Below are 22,932 nucleotides of genomic sequence, written 5' to 3'. Positions count from 1 at the left end.
TTTTCAGAAGAAGAAACAAAGCTTTCTATAATCATATAAAAATGCACTGAATCATTATTTATTAGAGAAAGGTAAATTAAAACAATTCTGAAGTACCATATCATAATTATCAAAAATGACAAATGATGACAGCAATGTAGAAAAATAGGTATGCTAATGAACTAATGTTGGAGTAGTAAACTGGTCCAAATATTCTGGGGAGGAATTTGGTACTCTATGCATAGTAAATCTATGCAAAGCGTTTGACTCAGCAATGCCACAATTATATTTGTTTTCTAAAGAGATAAGAGGAAAAGGAAGAGGATGAATATGTTAAAAATATTTATAGCAACTTTTTTGGTAGTGCTAAAGAATTGGAAATTGAGGGAATGCTCATCGATTGGAGAATGGTTGAATAAGTTGTGATCTCTGATTTTGATTGAATACTATTTTATTATAATCAGGATATCATAATAAACCAAAATATGGGCAAGAACTGTATGAATTGGTCCAAAGTAAAGTGAGAAGAACCAGGAGATCACTGTGCACAGTAACAGCAATGTTGTAATGGCGATCAACTGTGAAAAACTTGGCTATTCTAATCAAGCTACAAGGATCCAAGACAATTGCAAAGGACTCATGATGAAAATATGCTATCCACCTCCAGAGAGAAAACTGATGAACTCTGAGTGTGAATTGAAGTATAATTTTCTCACTTTCTTTTATTCTTGCTTTTTAAAATATGACTAATATGGAAATATGTTTTACATGACATCACATGGATAATTGATATTACATTGCTTGCCTTCTCAGTGGGTGGGTGTGAAGGAGAGATTTTAGAACTCAAAAAGTAAGAAGAAAAGAATGTTAAATAATAAAAATGCTTTTTTAAAAAAAGATTGAAGTTAGGGTTACTATCCCATTAATTTTTTACTATGTACCCCTATCTGTAGACCCTTGTGAAGAATCAAAAACAGATGACATGAGCCTGGTCCTCAAAATATAGATAGTCTCATTGACAAAACATATAATAGTGACAGTAGAGCAATCAATGTAATTAATTTAATTGCTACTTTTTTCCATGCAAAACTGTACACAAGGATACATAATAATGATGATGATAATTGCTAGCATTTATTTATGTTTAAGATTTACAAAACACTTTGCCAATATTATCTCATTTTGTCTTCACAACAACTCTGCCATTATTATGCTCATTTTATGGTTTGGAAAACTTAGACAAAGATTAATGACTTTCATATGGACCAGTGATTCCCAAAGTGGGCTCCACCACCCCCTGGTGGATGCTGCAGAGATCCAGGGAGACGGTGATGGCCACAGGTGCATTTATCTTTCCTATTAATTGCTATTAAAATTAAAAAAATTAATTTCCAGGGGCGCTAAGTAATATTTTTTTTTCTGGAAAGGGGGAGGAAGGCCAAAAAAGTTTGGGAACCACTGATATGGACACACAACTAAGTTAAGAATCTGAGGCTGAATTTGAACTCAGGTCTTCCTGGCTCCAGGTCCAGCTCTCTCTCCATTGTCACTTACTGGCTCTGCTCCCATGGAATTTTCAATCTAGTATTTGGATAACAAGATTGTGTGGTTAAGTACTATAGAAAGAACACTGGTTTTGTAATCAGAAAACAGGTTTTGAGACCTGGCTCTAACAATTCTATTTGTCTCAACTTAGAATGGGATCTGCCTTTCCTGGGAGTCTTCAAGTAAGGTCTTATACGACTTGTCATCAAGGATGAGACAGAGGAGATCAGTGCCCAGATGTTGCCAAGGTTCCAGATGACCTTTCAGAGTCTTTCCAACTGTGAGAGATTCAGTGACTCTTTGCTAGTCTCTGTGTGACCTGCTTAGACCCTTATGATTTTATTTATACTCTCAAGCTCAGTTTGCTTCTTTGTAATTTGCCCATTAAGGTCACTGTCAAGCCTAGCATCCTATAATTTCTATGAAATAATCCAAAACAAGGAATATGTACAAAGTAACACCAGAAAGGCACAAAGAAGACATCATTTCTAATGAGGGAAGGAGCTGTCTTTGCTTGACCTCAAAAGAAAAGTAGAACTTTAGTATCCAGAAATATTAGAGTAGGCTTATTCCATGCAGACTGAGCAAACAATAATGCTGACAGCAGGGAGGTAGAGAGTTACAAAATAAGTGTGAGAAATAGCCCTTGGTCTAATCTGACTAGAATGAAAGACATATGTTAGAGAGGGTAAGATGGGTGGAGGGTGGGGGATTGGGTTGGAAATACAGACTAAAGCCAAATTATAGAGGTCTTTGAATGTCAGGCTAATCCTAGTCAATCAGTATTGGAGAGACATTGATAGTTTGTGGAACAGAGAAGTGATTTGATTAGAAGCTATTCTTTAAGAAGATGACTCATATAAGGATGGAATTTTGAGGAAAGAAGATGGAACTGCCAACAACTGTCTTCTCCTCCTTTGGTTCTATCTTCTTTCCTCAAAATTCCATGCTTACACTCAGCAACAATTTAAGGAGTTGTTTGGCATTTTGTCATGTTTGATTTGTTTGGGAGTGGGGAAAAGGAGGAGGGGAGGGGTTGGGGTATGTGTATTAAGCATACTAGTTGCAAGACTCCAGAATGGTGTATGAGAGATAAATGGAGGTTTTTCCACGTTCATTTTACATTTATCTTCTTCTCTCTACTCACAGTCATCACCCTAGTTTAGATGCTTTTCTACGTTCTCCTTGACCATTATAACAGCTTTCTAACTTTTTGTTTGCTTGCTTGCTTTTAGTTTCTCTGCTCCTACCCATCCTTTATTTGGCTGTCAAAATAATTTTCCTAAAATACAAGTCTGATTATATCCATGCTTCTCTTCCTCTCAACCTAATAAACTCCAGGGACTCTCTATTACCTTCAGGATTAGATATAAATTCCCCCATTTGGCATTAGTACTCTTCACAACTCCCATCATCCTACCTAGGAATTCTATTCCATACATTCCAATCAAACTGATCTTTTTATTGAGAAAGATCCTATTTGGTGATGGATAAAGAGAGAGCTACATTTGGAGTTAAAAAAAGTTTTAAATATTACTTTTAGTAACTGTTTGACCCTAAGAAAGTCATTTATTCTCTCTGTGCCTCAGTTTCCTACTTTGCCAAATTACAGTTCCTTCTATCTCCAAATCTATGGTCCTAAGAGAGAGAATATTAAGGAGTCAGAAAAATAGGAGAACCAAGAGAGATTTGTGTCTTGGAAGACAAGGGAAGAGAGAATAATAGTAGAAGGGAATAGTTCAAATGCTTTAGAGAGGTCATAGAGACTATAATATGAGAAAATTTTATATTTGTCAGTTGGGAAGGTCATTGGTGACACTGGAGAGAATAGTTTTACTCCTCCATTGGAGGCAGAAACCATGTCACAGAGGATTGAGGAGTTAGTGGATGAAGACAAAATAGTTAATGAGTGAAACCTGACTGCTCTAGATACTTTGAAAGACATTATCACTTGAGGTGGGGAGAAGATCTGGATGGCATGTTTAACAATTTTGTGGATGGCACAAACCTTAGTGGGAGAGCTAACATGTTGAGATTATAAAATTTGGATCTAAAGTGATGTTGGCAAGGCAAATTTTGACAATGGTCCAGGCCTAATCAAATGAAATGTAATAGAAATAATGCTGTACACTTGGGTTCAAAAAAGGGAAGAATATCTGGCAAGACAATAATTAATATAAAAATTGTGGAGAGTTTATGGAGCAAGTATTTATTGTGAGCCCATAGAATGGCAATCATATGTCTACCTAAAGAGATACAGATACAGTGAACAGAAAACAAAGGCATTGATAGGCTTAAGAAAGTCCATTAAAAGTGCATTAAAGGACTACCAGAATGGAGAAGAGCCTTGAGACAATTATGTATGAGGTCTGGTGAAAGAATTGGGGTTGCCCAACAAGCTAAGTGGTATTAGTGGATGGAGGGTTGAACATGGAGGCAGGAAAACTTGAGTTCAAATCTTTAGATACTTGGTAGCTTTGTGGCCCTGGGCACATCAACTAATCTCTCAGTCTTGTCTCCTCGTCTGTAAAATGAGAGGGCTGGACTTGATGGTCTTTAGAGCAGATTCCTTCTACCTGATACCTCCTCATTCCAGTGATTCATTCATTGGAGCCTAATCTCCAATATTTACTGCCCATTTCCTTATTCCATTCCACTCAAAGCAAGTCCCTACCCTCACCTCTCCTGTCCCACTCTGAAATTACCACCTCTTCCATTGTGCTCTTTGGAACTTCTGCTCTACAGGTAATAAATATGCTTCCTTCTTAAACCCTTCTCTTCTGCTCCTTACATCTTCTGGCTCTAACTGATCCTAGCTTCCTTCTGATAAAAGTCTCTTGGCTATCCAGAGCAGTATTGGTTGCATTTTTGCCCTTTCCCCTCAACACCCTGGTTGAGGAAGTAGTATTGGAATACTCTTTGCTTCCCATTGCTACTCCAAGGGTCTCCATTTACCACTATCATTTAATAACTTCTCCCCCTTCGAGATTCATTCAATGCATGTTTACTACTCAATCATGATATTGCTAGCCATTATCTATAAATCTCCAGTATACTCTCTTTTCTTCAGTGAGTTTAATGTTTGACTCGTAGTCTTTATCTCCTCTCAAATTCTACATTTCATGCTAAGGCATTTGAACATACCAACTTATACTAACAAACTCCTAACTATCCAGTTCTTCAACTAACTCATTTCCCATGATCTACTCCACTTCATCTCAGCTATACCCAAAGAGATTCATACCTTGAGCTTTCCATGACCCACAAATATTCTACTTCCCATGTTCATGAACCCTGAAAGTCCCTTTTCTTATCATAATCCGCTATCACTCTACCATTCCTGCTACATTGAAACCATTAATAGTGTTCTTTACCTTCATGGTGACCTCCATTCCTTCCACTTCTCAGTTCTTTCCATCAAAGCATCATTTAAGCACTGAATGGATACATTCTTCTTCTTCCCCATTTTGACTCCTTGGTCAACCAGCTCAGTTCCATGATCTCCTCTTCCCTCAAGTCCCTTGTCTCTTTATCTGCTCATCCATCTTGCCTTGACAAGCCTCAACCTTGGATCACTCTTACTATATACTACCCTCACTCCTCATTATATTTACACCACCCTATACCACTTACATGTTATTGAGCTAATGATCCCATTTCATCCCATCTTTCTCTAGGAGAAACCCCTCTAATCCATATTTCCTCACTGAACTTTAATCTCTCCTTGTCTCTCGTTTGCTCCTCTACTACCTACATACATGCCCATGTCTCTCCTATTCTTTAAAAAAAAAGCCCCCACTTGATCTATCCTTTCTCTTCTATATTTCTTCCTTTTGTAGTTAAACTTCTTGAAGACCATCCTCTATTGCCTTTCTCCTTAAACTCTTCTTTACTCTCTGGATGTCTGGATGCTAATCTCATCATTCAAACAAAGTTGCACCTCTAAAGGTATCAATGATCTCTTAACTTCCAGATCTAATTTCTCAATCCTTGTCTTTCTTGGCCTCTCTGAAGCCTTTGGTACTATTGTTAGCTCTCTTTTTCTTGATACTCTCTTCTCTTGGCTTCTGTGACATGACTCCACCTTGGTTCATTGGTGATCTGTCTGATCACTCACTGCTTCTCAAACTCCTTTTATAGATCTTTGTAGGTTTAGTTGTGGATATCTCACATGGCTTTTTCTTTTCTTCATTATTTCACTTGCACCAGGCTTGGAGTCAGGAAGACTTGAGTTAAAATTTGGCCTCAGATATTAAACTAACTGTGTGACACTGGGAAAGTCCCTTACTTTCTCTGCTTCAGTTTCTTCCTCTGTAGAAGGAGGATGATAATAGCACATATCTCCCAGGGTTGTAAGGATCAAAGGAAATGTTTGTAAAAAGTACTTCACAACATATCTGGCACATAGTAAGAGCTATATACGATTTGATTGTTATTATTAGCATTATTTCCAATTTGTTGCCAAGATCTATGTATTCTACCTTTGGGAAATCTCTCATACATGTATCCTTCTCTCCTTTTACCACCTTGGTGCAGGTCCTTTTCATTTATTCTTGGATTATTGCAGTACCCTCTGATTGGAAAATCTTTGCCTTGTCTCTTCCTACTCTAATCCATCCTCCAATCATCTGTCATATTGGTCTTCCTAAAGATCAAATCTAACAATGCCACCCTTCTCCCATATTCAATAAAGGTTGTTTGCTCCCCATTACCTCCAGGATCAGATATAAAATCTTCTGTTTGACCTTAAAAATTCTTCTTACCCTGACCCTTTCTACCTTTCCAATCTTACACCTCCTTCCTTCCCTCCAATTACTCATCCATCCAGTGACATTAGAATTCTTTCTGTATAACACTTCTCTAGTATAACACTTCATCTTTTGACTTCCAAAATTTTCCCTGGCTGTAATGTTATGTGACTGTAATGTTCTGCCCCCTCAACTTTGCCTTTCAGCTAAAATCCTATTTTCTACAAGAAGCATTTCCCCAATCTTTTTTTTTTTAATTTTTTAAAATGCCATGGGGGTTATATGACTTGCCCAAGGTCACATAGCTAGGAAAATCTGAGGTCAGATTGGAACCCAGAACCTCTCATAACTGGATTTGGCTCTCAATCCACTTAGCCACTAGCTGCCCTCTCCCCAGTCTTTCTTGATCTTAGTGCCCTCCCTCTAAGAATACCTTCATTTTATCCTGTATATATCTTGCTCATATATAGTTATTTGCATGTTTTTCTTCCTAATCCCAAAGATTAGGACCTCCTCAAGGGCAGGATTTTTCTTTCTTTCTTTGTATCTCTAGCACTCAGCACTCCTAACAGGAATGCATTGTAAATGTAATGATCATCTATATAAATTTTATATATGTAGTAATTTCCCTTTTTACGTGTCAGGTAAATATTTGNTGACGGACAAACTGCCTGCGAAGTGGGGGAGGGCGATGCCAAGAGACGCTGCTAGATGGAAATCTGGCCAGATAACCAAGGCAGGTTATGAAGAGGCTCTCCTTTTAATATCCGCCCTCTATCTTCCCATCTCTACTAGAGATGGCTGCCACTGATGGTGTGGAATTAGGAATTACAGCACAGCGGAGCTCTGGGGAGAGCCGACAGTAAAGAACCAAGGCTGCTGGGGAAAAGCCCAAGGTCTCTCTGGAGCCAGTTTTCCCAGGAGGAGGAGGGAAATTCTTTCCTCTTTTGCTCTGTTCCCCAAAGACCGATGACTTTCCTCCTTAATACCAAAGAACTTTTTACTTAGAATTAAATAATTATAAAGAAAAATTGAATTTTTTATCAAGAAGATTGACACCGAAAAATTAATGAACGACCACTTATTAAGCACCTACTGTGTACCAGGCACTGAGCAGGGAGTGCAGACAGAAAAATCAAAGATTTCTTGTCATCAAAGAGTTACATTCAAAGAAGAGGTATTGGAATAATGACATGGGTTAGTGGAAAAAGTTCTGTCCATTTCAATTTTCCCTAAGAATTAAGATGAGGGAGACTCCCTCTGTCATTATCATAAAATTATCAGGACATAGATTTGGAGGTGGGATGGACCTTGTCGATCTTCTAGCCTAACTCACTCATTTTGTAGATGAGGAAACTGAGGCATAGAGAAGGGTAATAATACAAAGAACTCGCATTTATATAGCTGGATAAAGTTGGCAAATCACTCTCTTTAACCATGAGATCATTTAAGAATGATCACCCCCATATAACCTGAGTGCTTAGTCAAGCCTGGATCATCTTGCATGAGACCTTCATAATTAGAGAAAATGCTGACACAACTGGGGCATGACCATGTGAAGGAAGGAGATCCTTCAAAAGCACTGGAGAATCTGGACACTTGATTCTCCTCTCCCTAGCCTTCTCTTTCCCTCTCCTCACTCTTTTTCTCTCTCTCTCCTCCTTTCCTCCATCCTTTCCCCCTCCCTTCCTCTCCTTCTCTCTCTACCCTTCCCTCTCTGTCTCCTTTTCCTTTCCCTCCTCTCATTCTCTTTTCCCTTGTTCCATTCCCTCCACTCTCCTCTTTTTCCATCTCTTTCTCTCCCTCTCCCTTCCCCTCACTCTTCTCCTTCCTCTCTCCCTCCTTTTCCTTTCTCTCTGTTTCCTGCTCCTTCTCTCTCTTCCCATTCTCCCACACCCTCTACCTTTTCTTCCCTCACCTCAGAATTCAAATTATACCCATTTACAAATGAGCAGACTGAGACTGAGAGGCTGAAGATAGTAGACTTTAGAAGAGCCACAGGGTGAGGTTTTGGGTTTCCCTGCCTATGGTGATGACACAAGGACTATGCCCTAGCTCAGTGCCCACCACATATCTCCTTTCTTATAGGTGTGGTTGTGATTCTAGAAATGTTGCTGAGGATGTGATCTTCCTCCCTTCCATCTGTGGTCATCTTGGATATGGAATTGTCTTTCTAGAAAAAAGCCTAAAAGTGGAAGGTGGCCTAAAATAGAAGGAGCTTGGGAATGAATCTTTTATAATTTCAACACCTTTTGTCAGGAATGAAACCTCTTATATCCACCACAACATTTTGTTTCCTTCAAACAAGATTAGTGTTTGTAAAGGGTGCTTGGCACATACTAGGTATTTAATAAATGTTTATACCCTTATATCTCAGCCTTCCTTTTAATATACAGTCAATGGAAAGAAGATGGAAGTTAATGAACATTTTCTGTTCCCTAGCAAATGATTTGGATCATTTAAATTACTTTTATTGTGCTCTTCCTTCCTCTGGCCCCAATCTTTTATTATTAAATGAGAACTTTCCAAGATTCTTTCCTCATTTGTAAATTGGGGATATTAATGAAATAGCTTTCCCATAAGTTCAAGGCAATGCTTAAGCATTTCATTTTTTAAGATCTCATGACATGAACACATAATGTAACATCCACGCAGTGCCATAAGTAGGAATTTTAGCTCTTAGGACAAGCATCACAAAAGGCATCTGGGGCCAGTTACACAAAAAGAACCTTTAATTGTGATTGGGTGTGGTAAGTGTTGCTTTGTTGGGGGAGACAGATCTCAAAACCCCATGAAGCGGGGGGCAGCTGGGTAGCTCAGTGGAGTGAGAGTCAGGCCTAGAGACAGGAGGTCCTAGGTTCAAACCAGGCCTCAGCCACTTCCCAGCTGTGTGACCCTGGGCAAGTCACTTGACCCCCATTACCCACCCTTACCAATCTTCCACCTATGAGACAATACACCGAAGTACAAGGGTTAAAAACAAAACAAAACAAAAAAAAAAAACCATGAAGCCACTTCTCTGGACCCTGTTCACTACCAGTTGCAAGAATCACAGTTTCAGGGCCAAGAGGACAAGCATTTTTGACTGCAGTGAAGCAGGGCCTGGGTAAGAAACAATAAGACAAAGTCAAAAGAATGAAAAAATAGAAGAAAGTGTGAAATATCTCATTGGGAAATATTTTCTTAGAAAACAGATCAAGGAGAAATAATTTAAGAATTATTAGACTACCCCAAAACTGTATTTTTAAAAAGAGCCTACATATCATGTTTCAAGAAATTGTAAATAACTACCATAATATCTTAGTTCCAGAGGATAAAATAGAAATTGAAAGAACCCACTGATCACCTCCTGAAAGATATTCCAAAATAAAAATTCCCTGAAATACTGCAGCCAAATTCCAGAGTTCCCAGGTCAAGGAGAAAATATTAAGAATATCTAGAAAAAAATTCAAATATTATATAATGTAGCAGATTCCATGTTAAAGAAGTGGAGGGCTTGGACTATGATATTCCAGAAGGCAAAGGAGCGAGGATTTTAACCTAGTATCATCTATCCAAAACAACAGAGTATGATCCTTTAGGAGGAAAATGGATGTTCAATGAAATAGAGGTCTTTCAAGCATTCCTAATGAAAATTATTAAGTTGAACAGAAAATTGGCATTCAAACAGAAGACTCAAGGAAAGCATAAAAAGGTAAAAATAAGATTGTAAATATAAAGGACTCAATAAAATTAAACTGTTTAATTCTTATATGGGAAGATGGTACATGTAACTCTTAAGAATTTATCATTATTAGGGTAGTTAGAAGGTGTCTACATAGATAGAGGGCATAAGTGTCAGTTGATTATGTTGGAATGATCTCAAAAACAAAGGAAGGGATAAGAAAGAAGGATGCAGTGGGAGAAGGGGGGAGACATAGAATGAGAAAAATTCTCACATAAAATAAGAATTCAAGGAAGAGTATTTACAGTGGAGGGGGAATGGGTGAGGGGTGGTAAGTAAGGATTGAACCTCATTCTCAATGGAAATAGTTCAAAGAGGGAAGAACATATAGATACACTCAATTGGGTACAAAAGTCTATCTTACCCAATAAGGAAAGGAATATAATATGTGGGAAGAATAATAAAAAGAGCAGATTAAGAGAGGTAGTGGTCAGAGGCATAACAGACTTTAAAAAAAACTTTTTAATTTTTTATTTATTTAGAATAATTTCCCATGGTTACATGATTCATGCTCTTTCCCATCCTTCTTCCCTCCCCGCTCCCAGAGTTGACAAGCATTTCCACTGGGTTATACATGTATCATTGTTCCAAACCTATTTCTATATCATTCATATTTACAATAGAGTGATCATTTAAAGTAAAAACTCCCAGTTATATCCCCATTGAACCACTTGATCAATTATATGTTTTCCTTCTGTGATTCTGCTTCCATGATTCTTTCTCTGGATGTGAATGGGGTTCTTTCTCATAAGTTCCTCTGGATTGTCCTGGGTTATTACATTGCTGCTAGTAGAGAAGCCTGTTACATTTGATTGTGCCACAGCATATCTGTCTCTGTGTACAATGTTCTCCTGGTTCTGCTCATTTCACTCTGCATCAGTTCCTGGAGATCTTTCCAGTTCACATGGAATTCCTCCAGTTCATCATTCCTTTCAGCACAATAATATTCCATCACCATCAAATACCACAATTTTTTCAGCTATTCCCCAATCAATGGACACTTCCGCATTTTCCAATTTTTTGCCACTACAAAGAGCGAGGTTATAAATATTTTTATAAAAGTCTTTTTCCTTATTTTCCCTTTGGGGTACAATCCCAGCAGTGGTATGGCTGAATCAAAGGGCAGGCAGTCTTTTGAAGCCCTTTGAACATAATTCCAAATTGCCCTCCAGGATGGTTAGGTTAATTCACAACCACAGCAGCAGTGTATATTGAAAATTATTATATAAAATTGAAAATTATATAATTTTGCTATATTCCTCCAATATTTATCACTTTCCTTTGCTGCCATATTGGCCAATCTGCTAGGTGTGAGGTGATACCTCAGAGTTGTTTTGATTTCCATTTCTTTAATCAGGAGGGATTTAGAACACTTTTTCATGTGATTATTGACAGTTTTGATTTCTTCATCTGAGAACTGCCTATCTCTTGACCATTTGTTGATTGAGGAATGGCTTGATTTCTTTGTAAATCTAACTCAGTTCCTTATATATTTGGGAAATTCAACCTTGCACAGCAGACTTTTGAAGAGGATCAGAATAAAAAAGGAGATGGAGACACCCTTTGATCCAGCAATACCATTACTAGATTTCTATCCCAAAGAGATAATAATGAAAAATGTTTGTACAAAAATATTCATAGTTGTGCTTTTTGTGGTGGCAAAAATTGGAAATTGAGGGGGTGTCCCTCGATTGGGGAATGGTGAACAAATTGGGGTATATGATGGTGATGGAATCCTGCTGTGCAACCAGTGATGATAAACTGCTTGATTTCTATACAAGCTGGAAAGACCTCCACGAACTGATACAGAATGAAGTGAGCAGAACCAGGAGAACATTGTACACAGAGACTGAAACATTGTGGGACAATCATATGTAAGCCTTTGATACTGATAGCAATGCAATGATCCAGGACAATCCAGAGATTTGAGAAAGAAGGCTATCCACATTGAGAGAAAGAGCTGTGGGAGCAGAAATGAAGAAGGAAAACATTAGATTTTTTCACTTGTTTATGTGGGTATTTAATGTGGGGTTTTGGTTTTTAAAAGATTATTACAAAAATGAATAATATGGAAATAGGTATTGAGTGATAATACATGTATAACCCAGTGGAATTGCTTGTGAGCCCTGGGAGAGGGGAAGGAAAATAGGGAGGGAAAAAACATGAATAATTTAACCATGGAAAAATGCTTAAATAAAAAAATAATAAGATAAACTAAAAAGAGATGCAGAAGGATAAATAGAAGAAAATAGGATGGAGGGAAATACACAATCAGTAATTTTAACTGTGAATGTGAATTGAATGAGCCAATGTATAAAACAGAAGTAGATAGTGGAATGTATCAGAAACCAGAATCCAACAATATATGGTTTACAAGAAACAGAAAGATACACAGAGCTCAAAATCAAGGGCTGGAGGGAATCTAATATGCTTCAGCTGAAGTGAAAAAGGCATGAGTAGTAATCATGATCTCAGACAAATTAAAAGCAAAGATAAATTTAATTAAAAGAGATAGGGAGAATACTAATCTTTTAAAAGAGAAAAAATCTTTTTATTAAAAGACACCATAGACAAGAAATAATATTAAATTTTTTTCATGATTTCACTTGTATAATAGCTATATTGTTTGCCTTTTCAATGGGTGAGAGAGGGATTATAGGGAGAGAAAGAATCTAGAATTTAAAATTTGAGCAGGTTTTTCTGATAAAGGTTTCATTTCTTAAATATATAGGAAATTGAGTCAAATTTACCAAAGTAAGAACCATTCCCCACTTGATAGTCAAAGGATATAATCAGAGAGTTTTCAGAAGAAACCAAAGCTACCTATAGTCTTGTGAAAAAAATGTTCAAAATCACTATGATTAGAAAAAGGCACATTCAAACAAATCTAAGGTACTACCTCATACTTACCAGAAATGACAAGTGCCAAAGTGAATGGAGGAAAATAGGTACATTAATGAAATACTGGTGGAGTAGTGAAATAGGCTAACCATTCTAGAGAACAATCTGGAATTATGCCTAATGGGCTATAAAATGGTGCATATCCTTTGATTCAGTAATACCATTACTACATCTATAACCCCAAAGAGATCAGAGAAAAAAGAAAAGGATTTGTATATACAAAAACTTGATGGCAGGAATGCTCATCAATTGGGGAATGGATGAACAAGTTGTGGATAGAGTCCAAATGTGCTATAAGACCTGCCAAAGTGGGTGGCTTAAAAAAAAATGACAAGTTGTATTTGAACTAATGCAAAGTGAAGTGAAAAGAACTTGGAAATTATTGTGCACAGTAACAGAAATGTAATAATGATCAACTGTGAAAGACTTGACTACTCTGATCAATACAATGATTCAAGACACTTTCAATGGACTCACAATGAAAAAGTACTGTCTACCTCCAGAGAGGACTCCAGATGAACTATGAGTACAAATTGAAAGATTATTTTTTCACTTTCTTGCTTTTTTTTGAAGTGTGGCTAATATGGAAATATGTTTTCATTATTTCACATGTATAACTGATAAATTATTTGTCTTCTCAGTGGGTAAGGGAGGGATGGTAGAGAGAGAGAGAATATGAAATTCAAAATTTAAGATGAAAAGAATGTTCAAAATAAATGAATAATAAATCTGAAAATTCAATAAATTTCTGTAAAAAATATGCAAAACATTTTTCACTATTAATTTCCCAGAGTTCTTTGACCTTTTGTGCTAACATCTCAATAGAAGTACTGATTTCAGACATGTACTTTTTATAAAACATGAAATCTACAGTCTCATAAATACTGTATAGCAAATAAACAGCAACATTTTTAAACCTGAATCTTATTTTCCACTGTCACATGGTTGTGTGAGGGTTTATTTTGTACACTATATTACTGCAAAGCTTTTTACCTCAGCTTCCCTCTGAAAAACGAAGGAAAAGGTTGCTGAGGATCTAATAACTACTGTAGTACAGAGAGGGGGGACATAACAGTTTTGCAGGCTTTGCCTGAGTTCTTATGTCAGTTAGGAGTTTAGAATCTTGGGGAAAAAGTTTCAGTTGGACCTGGGAACTCGCGGAGGGAACCAGGGCCAGCTGAAACTCCTTCTTCTCCTTCTTCAGATTGAAAACCTAGCCTAGCTTGGAGTGTTTTTTTGAGATTTGTTAATTTAGATAAAACCTTTGAATCTTCATACCCTACCTCATTTTCCTACCTTAATTTCCTTTACCCAAATGTCTGATAGAAATGAACAAGGAGAGTGAAACAGAGTTAGATCAAATCTGTGAGAGTTTAGCTCTACCCTTGCAGTAATTTACCTAGAGAGGTTTTGTAGTCATCATCCTAATCCGTTTTGATTTCAAAATCACCTTGAGAGCTGAGTCAAGGTAGAACCTTCTTCAAACTCCATTCCTGCTTCCCTTCCCCCACCTGAGGTTTCTCAAAGCAGCTGTTAGGGCTTCCTTAATCCTTTTACCCTTACAATCTAACCTGAGAAGACAATAAACCCCTTTGTGTTTAAAACAGATCCTTTGGTTACTTCATTAGTTAATTAGTAAGAAAGGGAAGAAGAAGAATAGAATCAACATACTCTGGGTTTGAAGGAAGCCAGGTATCCATCTTGAAGGAGGTGTAACTCCAATACAAGTCCCTTCCTGTGAAATTAACTAAAGCCTGTAGTTAATTTCAATCAGTCTATTTCCCTCAGTTTGTCTTTAGCCTAAATCCTAGTCTGTATTCCCTGCTGCTATTTGCTTGTTTAGATTAATTCATCCTCTCCCTGGCAATCCTTGTTACCTCAGTGTTATACTCCCTAACTTCAAACATTCCCTCATTGTCTCCTACCTCCTAAGCTGCCATCCTTCATCACTGAACCTTCCTTGTCCACTATATTGCCTTAACTTCCCTATTACCTAGTATATTCACTCAAATACCTTCAGCCTTAGATCCCTTGCTTTGTCTTGTTCCCTGATCCTATCAGTTATTACCACTAGCTCCAGCCTCATATTATACCTTGCATCTCCCTATTACATCCTACCTAATCCCATATTACCTCCCTAGCAAGTCCCTGAAAACATCCCTTCCAAATCCCCGAAAACACTGCTGTTGGAAGATCCAGGAATTAGTGAAGTCTCAACATCACCTCTAATGTTCTGTCCCTCCCGACTGGTGGATGGAATTGGATATCAAGAAGGGCACATCAGCTTTTGCCAATACTATCTTGCTTTTTGCAGAGATAATGAATTATCAATTCATTAACACTATATTCATGGCTGACTGGCTAAAAACCTTCTGGTGAGACGTTTATTATTATTTTTTCATGAAGCCACATCACTGACTTTGCACACTTAGGCTTGGAGCCCAAAAGACTTGTATGAGGCTTTGGGAGCGTAATTGCAACAATAAAAAAAAAGAATTTTAAAGGCAAACAATGAAAACATGTGATGAATGCACAGGAAGCTCTTTATAACGTACAAGGTAGAGCAAACAAAACTAGTGAAATCCCTAGTAAGATACCAGGTATTCCATAGGTATTCCTGCATGTTGCCTCTAATTTTATTTAATAATTTTTATTTTTCAGAAAAGTTATCATGGTTACATGATTCATGTTCTTACTTTCCCTTTCACTCCCCCAAACACCCTCACCCACTTTACCAATGCACATTTCCACTGGTTTTAAAACATGCCATTGATCAAGACTTATTTCCAAATTGTTGATAGTTGCATTGGTGTGGTAGTTTCGAGTCTACATCCCCAATCATGTCCGCCTCAGCCCATGTGTCCAAGCAGTTGGATTTCTTCTGTGTTTCCACACCTGCAGTTATTTATTTATAGTTTCTCTCTTTATATTCAAGTCATCCACCTCTTCTGAATTTATCTTAGTGTAGGGTGTGTGATGTTGATCTAAACCTAATATCTCCCATATTGTTTTCCAATTTTCCCAGCAATTTTTGTCAAATAGTGAATTTTTGTCCCCAAAGTTGGGCTCTTTTGGTTTATTATACACTGTCTTGCTGATGTCACTTACCCCAAGTCTATTACACTGGTCCTCCCTTCTTTCTCTTAGCTAGTACCATATTGTATTGATGACCACTGCTTTATAGTATAGTTTAATATCTGGTACTGCTAGGCCCCTTTCCTTCATATTTTTTTTCATTATTTCCCTTGATATTCTTGATATTTTGTTCTTCCAAATGAACTTTGTTAGAGTTTTTTCTAATTCAGTAAAGACGTTTTTTGGTAGTCTGATAGGTATGGCACTAAATAAGTAAATTAATTTGGGTAGGATGGTCATTTATTATTTTAAGAAAAGTCCTTCTATTCCTATACTTTCCAGTGTTTTCAATAGGAATGGGTGCTGTATTTTGTCAAAGGCTTTTTCAGCATCTATTGAGATAATCATGTCATTTTTGTTTGTTACCTTATTGATATGTTCAATTATGTGGATGGTTTTCCTAATGTTGAACCATCCTTGCATTCCTAGTATAAATCCCACCTGATCATGGTAGATAATCCTCTTGATCACTTGCTGGAGTCTTTTTGTTAGTATTCTATTTAAGATTTTTGCATCTATGTTTATTAGGGAGATTGGTCTGTGTTTTCTTGCTCTGTTTTTGATCTACCTGGCTTTGGAATCAGTACCATATTTGTGTCATGAAAGGAATTTGGTTGGACTTCTTTGCTTATATCAAATTATTTGTATAGTATTGGGATTAGTTGCTCTTTGAATGTTTGATGGAATTCACTTGTGAATCCACCAGGCCCTGGCAATTTTTTCTTAGGGAGTTCTTTGATGGCTTGTTCAATTTCTTTTTCTGATATGGGATTATTTAGGTATTCTATTTCTTCTGCTGTTAATCTAGGCAATTTATATTTTCGTAAATATTCATCCATATCATCTAGATTGCTATATTTATTGCCATATAATTGGGCAAAATAGTTTTTAACAAATGCCTTAATTTCCTCTTCATTAGAGGTGAGGTCTCCCTTTTCATCTATGATCCTGTTAATTTGGTTTTCTTCTTTCCTTTTTTTATTAGATTGACCAGTAATTTGTCTATTTTATCTGTTTTTTCAAAATACCAGCTTCTAGTCTTATTTATTAATTCAATAGTTCTTTTACTTTCAATTTTATTAATTTCTCCCTTGATTTTTAGTATTTCTAATTTAATTTTCATCTGGGGATTTTCAATTTGTTTGCTTTCTGGTTTTTTAAGTTGCATGTTCAATTCATTAATCTCTGCCCTCCCTAATTTGTTAATATATGCACTCAAGGATATAAATTTCACCCTGAGTAGTGCCTTAGCTGTATCCCACAGAGTTTGGTAGGATGTCTCATCATTGTCATACTCTTCAATGAAATTGTTGATTGTTTCTATGATTTCTTCTTTAACTAACTGGTTTTGGAGAATCATATTATTTAATTTCCAATTAGTTTTTGATTTGCCTGTCCAGGTGCCCATACTAATTATTTTTTTATTACATTATGATCTGAGAAGGTTACATTTATTATTTTTGCTCTTTTGCATTTGTTTGCAATGTTTCTATGCCCTATTATATGGTCCATCTTTGTGAGTGTACCATGTATAGCTGAAAAGAAGGTGTATTCCTTTTTGTCCCTATTTATTTTTTTCCACATATCTATTGAATCTAATTTTTCTAGGACTTCATTCACCTCTCTTATCTCTTTCTTATTCATGTTTTGGTTTGATTTATCTAGATCTGAAAGAGGAATATTTAGATCTCCCACTAGTATGGTTTTACTATCTATTTCCTTCTTGAGGTCTGGCAGTTTCTCCTTTACAAATTTGGATACTATGCCATTTGGTGCATACATTTTGAGCACTGTTATTTCCTCATTGTCTATAGTGCCTTTTATCAGGATGTAATTACCTTCTGTGTCATTTTTTAATCATATCTACTTTTACTTTGGCTTTGTCAGAAATCATGATTGCTACTCCTGCCTTCTTTTTCTCATTTAAAGCCCAAAAAATTTTGCTTCAGCCCTTTACCTTAAACCTGTGTATGTCCACCTGCCTCATATGTGTTTCTTTAACATATGGTAGGATTTTGGTTTCTAATCCACTCTGCTATTTGCTTTTGTTTTATGGGTGAGTTCATCCCATTAACATTAAGATTTATAATTATCCATTGTGTATTCCCCAACATTTTGGTATCCTCTCCTAGTTCTACCTCTTCTTCTTATGCTATTTCCTTTTAAACCAGTGATTTGTTTTAAACCAGTAATCTTTCTCCCCTCCCTTGATTACTTCCCTTTCTATCTCCTCCCTTATTATTCCCCTCTTTTTATTTTTAAGGCCTAATGAATTCCCTCCCCCTTCTCCTCCCCTCCCTTTTTTGACCTCCCCACTGCCCTGCTCTCCTTGGTTTATTCCTTCTGACTTTCTCAGTAGGGTTAGATAGAGTTCTATATCCCAATGAATATAGCTACTCTTCCCTCTCAGGGTTAATCACACTAAGAGTAAAGGTTTAATATTACCTGTTAATGCTCTCTTCCTCTCCTTCTTATAATAGTATTCATCCCCTCCTCTTCCCATGTGCTCTTTGTGTGTAATAGAATATCCTATTTTTCTTATTCATTCAAGTTTCTCTTGGTGCCATCTACTATTCGCCCCCCTCTTTCCCACCCACCCCCTTATCATCTTAGACCATTTTGTACTCCAACCTCTCCCTATGAATAATTCTTCTAATTACTGTAATAGCGAATACTGTAATAGTGAATAGAGTTCACTACAGAGAATTAGACATAACATTTCTCCATATAGAAAGACAAATAATTAGATCTTATTGAAGCCCTTAAAGAGGCAAATTTAAAAATAAGAGTTTTCTTTCTTTCCTCTCTGTTTCTTATTTACCTTTTTAATGGTTCTCTTGGTTTTTGTGGTTGGATATTGAACTTTAAATTTAGTCCTGGTCTTTTCTATACAAATACTTGGAAATCTTCTATCTTGTTGAATGCCCATACTTTCCCCTGGAAGTATAGGGTCAGTTTTGATGTGTAAGTGATCCTTGGTTGTATACCCAGTTCTGTTGCCTTTCTGAATATCATATTCCAAGACCTGAGGTCTTGTAGTGTGGAGGCTGCCAGATCCTGTGTGATCCTGATTGGTGCTCCTTGATATCTGAATTGTCTCTTTCTGGCTTCTTGTAAAATTTTTTCTTTTACTTGGAAGCTCTTGAATTTGGCTATTATATTCCTGGGGGTTGTCTTTTCAGAGTTTAGTGTAGAGGGTGATCTATGGATTCTTTTAATGTCTATATTGCCCTCTTGTTGTAGAACTTTAGGGCAGTTTTGGTGAATAATTTCTTTTAGTATGGAGTCCAAATTTCTATTAATTTCTGGTTTTTCAGGAAGTCTAATGATTCTCAAATTGTCTCTTCTGGACCTGTTTTCTTGATTTGTTAATTTCTCAGTGAGGTATTTCATGTTTCCTTCTATTTTATCAGTCTTTTGACTTTGCTTTATTTGTTCTTGCTGTCTTTAGAGATCATTGGCTTCTACTTGCCCAATTCTGGTCTTTAGAGATTGGTTTTCTGCTACAATCTTTTGATTTTCCTTTTTGATTTGGTCCATCCTGTTTTCCAGGTGTTTAATTTTGGTTTCCAATTGGGAGCTTCTGCCTTTTAACCTGTTAATTTCCTTTTGAGCTATTTCCCACTTCCCTCGCCAAATCTCTTCCATATTTCTCTTGATCTCAGATTTGAACTCTTCAAGAGCTTGTGACCAATTTTCATTTTTTTGAGAAGGTTTGGATATGATTACCTGTTTGTTCTCCTCTGCCGTTTGCTCTGTTGTCTGGATTTTTTCTGTGTAAAAGTTGTGGAGTATTAAAGATTTCTCCTTGTTGATCTTTCTCTTTTGGGATTCTTGTGACTGGCTTGCCATTGTGAGCTGTGTGCCCTCTCAGGTTTATCCTCACTCCTAGGGTCTGTCTGTGCTCTTTAGGCTCCTGAGGTCTCAGGTGTCATTGTTCTCAGGGTCAAGCCTCCTGGGGGTCCCCTTGCTTGTTCCCGAAGCTCCTTTAACAGTCTCAGGGCACTGTTTCCACAGTCATGCACCCCTCTGACTGGGTGCCCACCTACGATCCATGCCTGTGCTCAGTATCCTCGCCTGAGCCTGTGCTCAAGGTCTGTGTTCAAAGTCTGCACGTTTTTTAGCATCTTGGGTCTTAAGTCTTGCTGCTTTCAGGATCAGGCCCTGGTTATCCCAGGTAGCTGCCAAGGACTTAATGGATGCCCCAAAATTGCTCTAACTCTTGTGCTCTGGCTTTGGCCCTGTAGGTGGTGTGGGGGGTTAGGGGGCTGCTCAGCTCCCATTTTAGTGAGAGCTATTTCACCCCCTTATAGCATGGAAATGCCCTGATCCCACATACCTTCAAAGCTGTACCCTGTTGTGGTGTCCCTTCGTTTATCTGGATTTGTTTTTATGTCCTCTTGAGGAGTCCTATATGTGTGGGTTAGGAGAGGTTAAGCAGCTGCTTTTCACTCTGCTGCCATCTTAACCCGGAAGCCTAACTGCCTCTAATTTTTTGTTCTTTATTCTAAATAGCTGAGAAGGTTACCTGGTAGCCAATCCAAAAGGAAAAATGAGTTTACTATTAAAATCTTACAAACGCTTGAACTCATGAAAGTTAAACTGCAAATGCTCAGAACTTACTATATATTTGAGATAACATGATACTAAGATTAATTGTTTCTTCTCACTTAGTATCTGGATATCCCTCTTTTATAGCATGATTCCTGGAGTATTAGGAGTAAACAGATCAATTAATCTATCAAATAATAAACATCCATTAATTTCTACGGATATTAAGATATAAAAAGCAAAATTCAATTCTTTCCCTCAAGGAGCTCACATTCTAATGGAAGAGATGATATAGATATATATAATACACTTTCAGAGTAAATGGAATGTGGTTTTATTGGATAAGACTTACAGAAAACAAATGCTTTTGGGTAAGAGTAAAAAAGTACTTGAAACCATTGTCATGAACCATATCCACCTTCTAATCTCAATGCATCACGTTAAACTTTGGAGTGTCCTTAGGAATCATCTAATCATTCAATACTTTTATCTTTACAGAGGAAAAATTTGAAGGCCTGGTGGGAAAATAACTGGCCCATGATTTCAGAATAAAGCTTATTCAACTCTTCCTGAAACTGAGGCTATGGTAGAATAAAATGGAGCCCAATCTCATAGAATGGCAGAGCCGAGATATCAGAGACCACTTTATCTAACCTCTTCGTTTTTGAGAGGTAAAAATAGGGATCCCAGAGTGATTCTCTTGGTGGAACTCAGTTCTTTTGATTTGGAAGTTCAATGCTCCTTTATGCACTGGGGAGCTTCCAAGGGAGATCTCCAGAAAGTCTAAGAAGCACAAGAGGAAAGAATTTCATTGGAAAGAAAGGAAGTCTTGGGGAGAAGTAGAATGTTATCAGAAAGCCTTATCCTTTAGCAGAATCACAGGCAATGTTTTTCTTCCTTTGCCATGACCTCCAAGAAAATGACACAAATCCTTCTGACTAATCAGAGCCAGGGTCCTGCTGGTGGTCCTTATGCTCTCCCCTTTTCTCAAAGCAGTGAGATACTGTAAGGAAAGAAAGAAAAAAATATTTAAGCATCTGCTTTGTGCCAGGCATATTGATAAATGCTTTACAAATATTATGCTATTTGATCTTCACAACAATTCATGGAGGTAGATATTGTAATCATTTTATAATTGAAGAATCTAGGGCAAACGGAGGTTAAGTGACTTATCCAGGGTGTCTAGCTAGCAAGGAGTAGGTATTTGAGGCAGGATTTCAGCAGATATTCCTTACTCCAAGTTCAATGTTCTATCCACTGTACCACCAGTTGCTTACACTATCGTCAACAATGAGGAAATTGGCTATGTGGTAGGCATCATTGGCTCTCTGGCTGAAGGACTTGCTTGAAGAATTGGTTCCAAGGATTGACCTCCATTTATATCTCAGGCTAGTTTCATCAGTCTGCCTTTTACAATCAGACAGTCTGGCTACTTTGGCCTTAATATTCATTGGCTCCGCCTAACCATAACTCCAGGTTCTTTTCCTCTCCCCTTCTACTACACAATCTTCTTCCTTAGAGAAACATAATAATCATCAGTGGCCTTTTACATTTCTTTCTATGAAGCAAATTTCTTGCCATAAGCAAGACCTTTCCTTGGCACAGCACTTTAGTTGTCCTGCCCTGGTGATGGCTCTCTAACTTGTATTTGAACTAATTTTTAAGTTTATGTGTTTTTTAGAAATGGAGATTCTGTTTCAAGACAATCTGACCAAGACTTCAGGAGAAGATACTTACTGACCTCTGGAATAAACAAATAGGTGGGGGTTACTATTCAAAGTAATACTCATGTCATACCAAGAATCTCTCTCATTGTCCCCCAAGTAGATTCCAAGAAACAATTTCAGTCTCAAAATATTCTAAATCCTTCTTAGAACCATAGCTTATGTGCCTCTACTGAAATGTTTATTTTACTAGTCAGAGGACACATTAGCTCAAAGCAAAAGCAAGAGCATATAATTAAATATCTAGCAAGCTAAGTGACAATCATTTAATTAACAAGTATATTTCAAACACTGTATGAGGTACTAGGGATACAAAGCAAAAAATGAAATATTATGCATAACTCTTTCAAGAAGCTCAAAAAAATCTCTATTCCCTCCATGAACAGATGCATACTTTCTCCCACAGGTTACCCATACTGCCAGCAGGAAAGGGAATGCATTCATAAAACATGGGTGTCCACGGAACATTTATATATCTTGAGAAAACATGGGAAGAGGAACATATTCCAGCAATGACTGAATTGAGGATAACTTACATTTTCCTTCCTTCCTTCCTTCCTTCCTTCCTTCCTTCCTTCCTTCCTTCCTTCCTTCCTTCCTTCCTTCCTTCCTTTCTTCCTTCCTT

Source organism: Gracilinanus agilis, chromosome 2 (genome assembly GCF_016433145.1).
Source record: "Gracilinanus agilis isolate LMUSP501 chromosome 2, AgileGrace, whole genome shotgun sequence".
Taxonomy (NCBI): Eukaryota; Metazoa; Chordata; class Mammalia; order Didelphimorphia; family Didelphidae; genus Gracilinanus; species Gracilinanus agilis.
Note: the sequence above shows the minus strand (reverse complement) of the source record.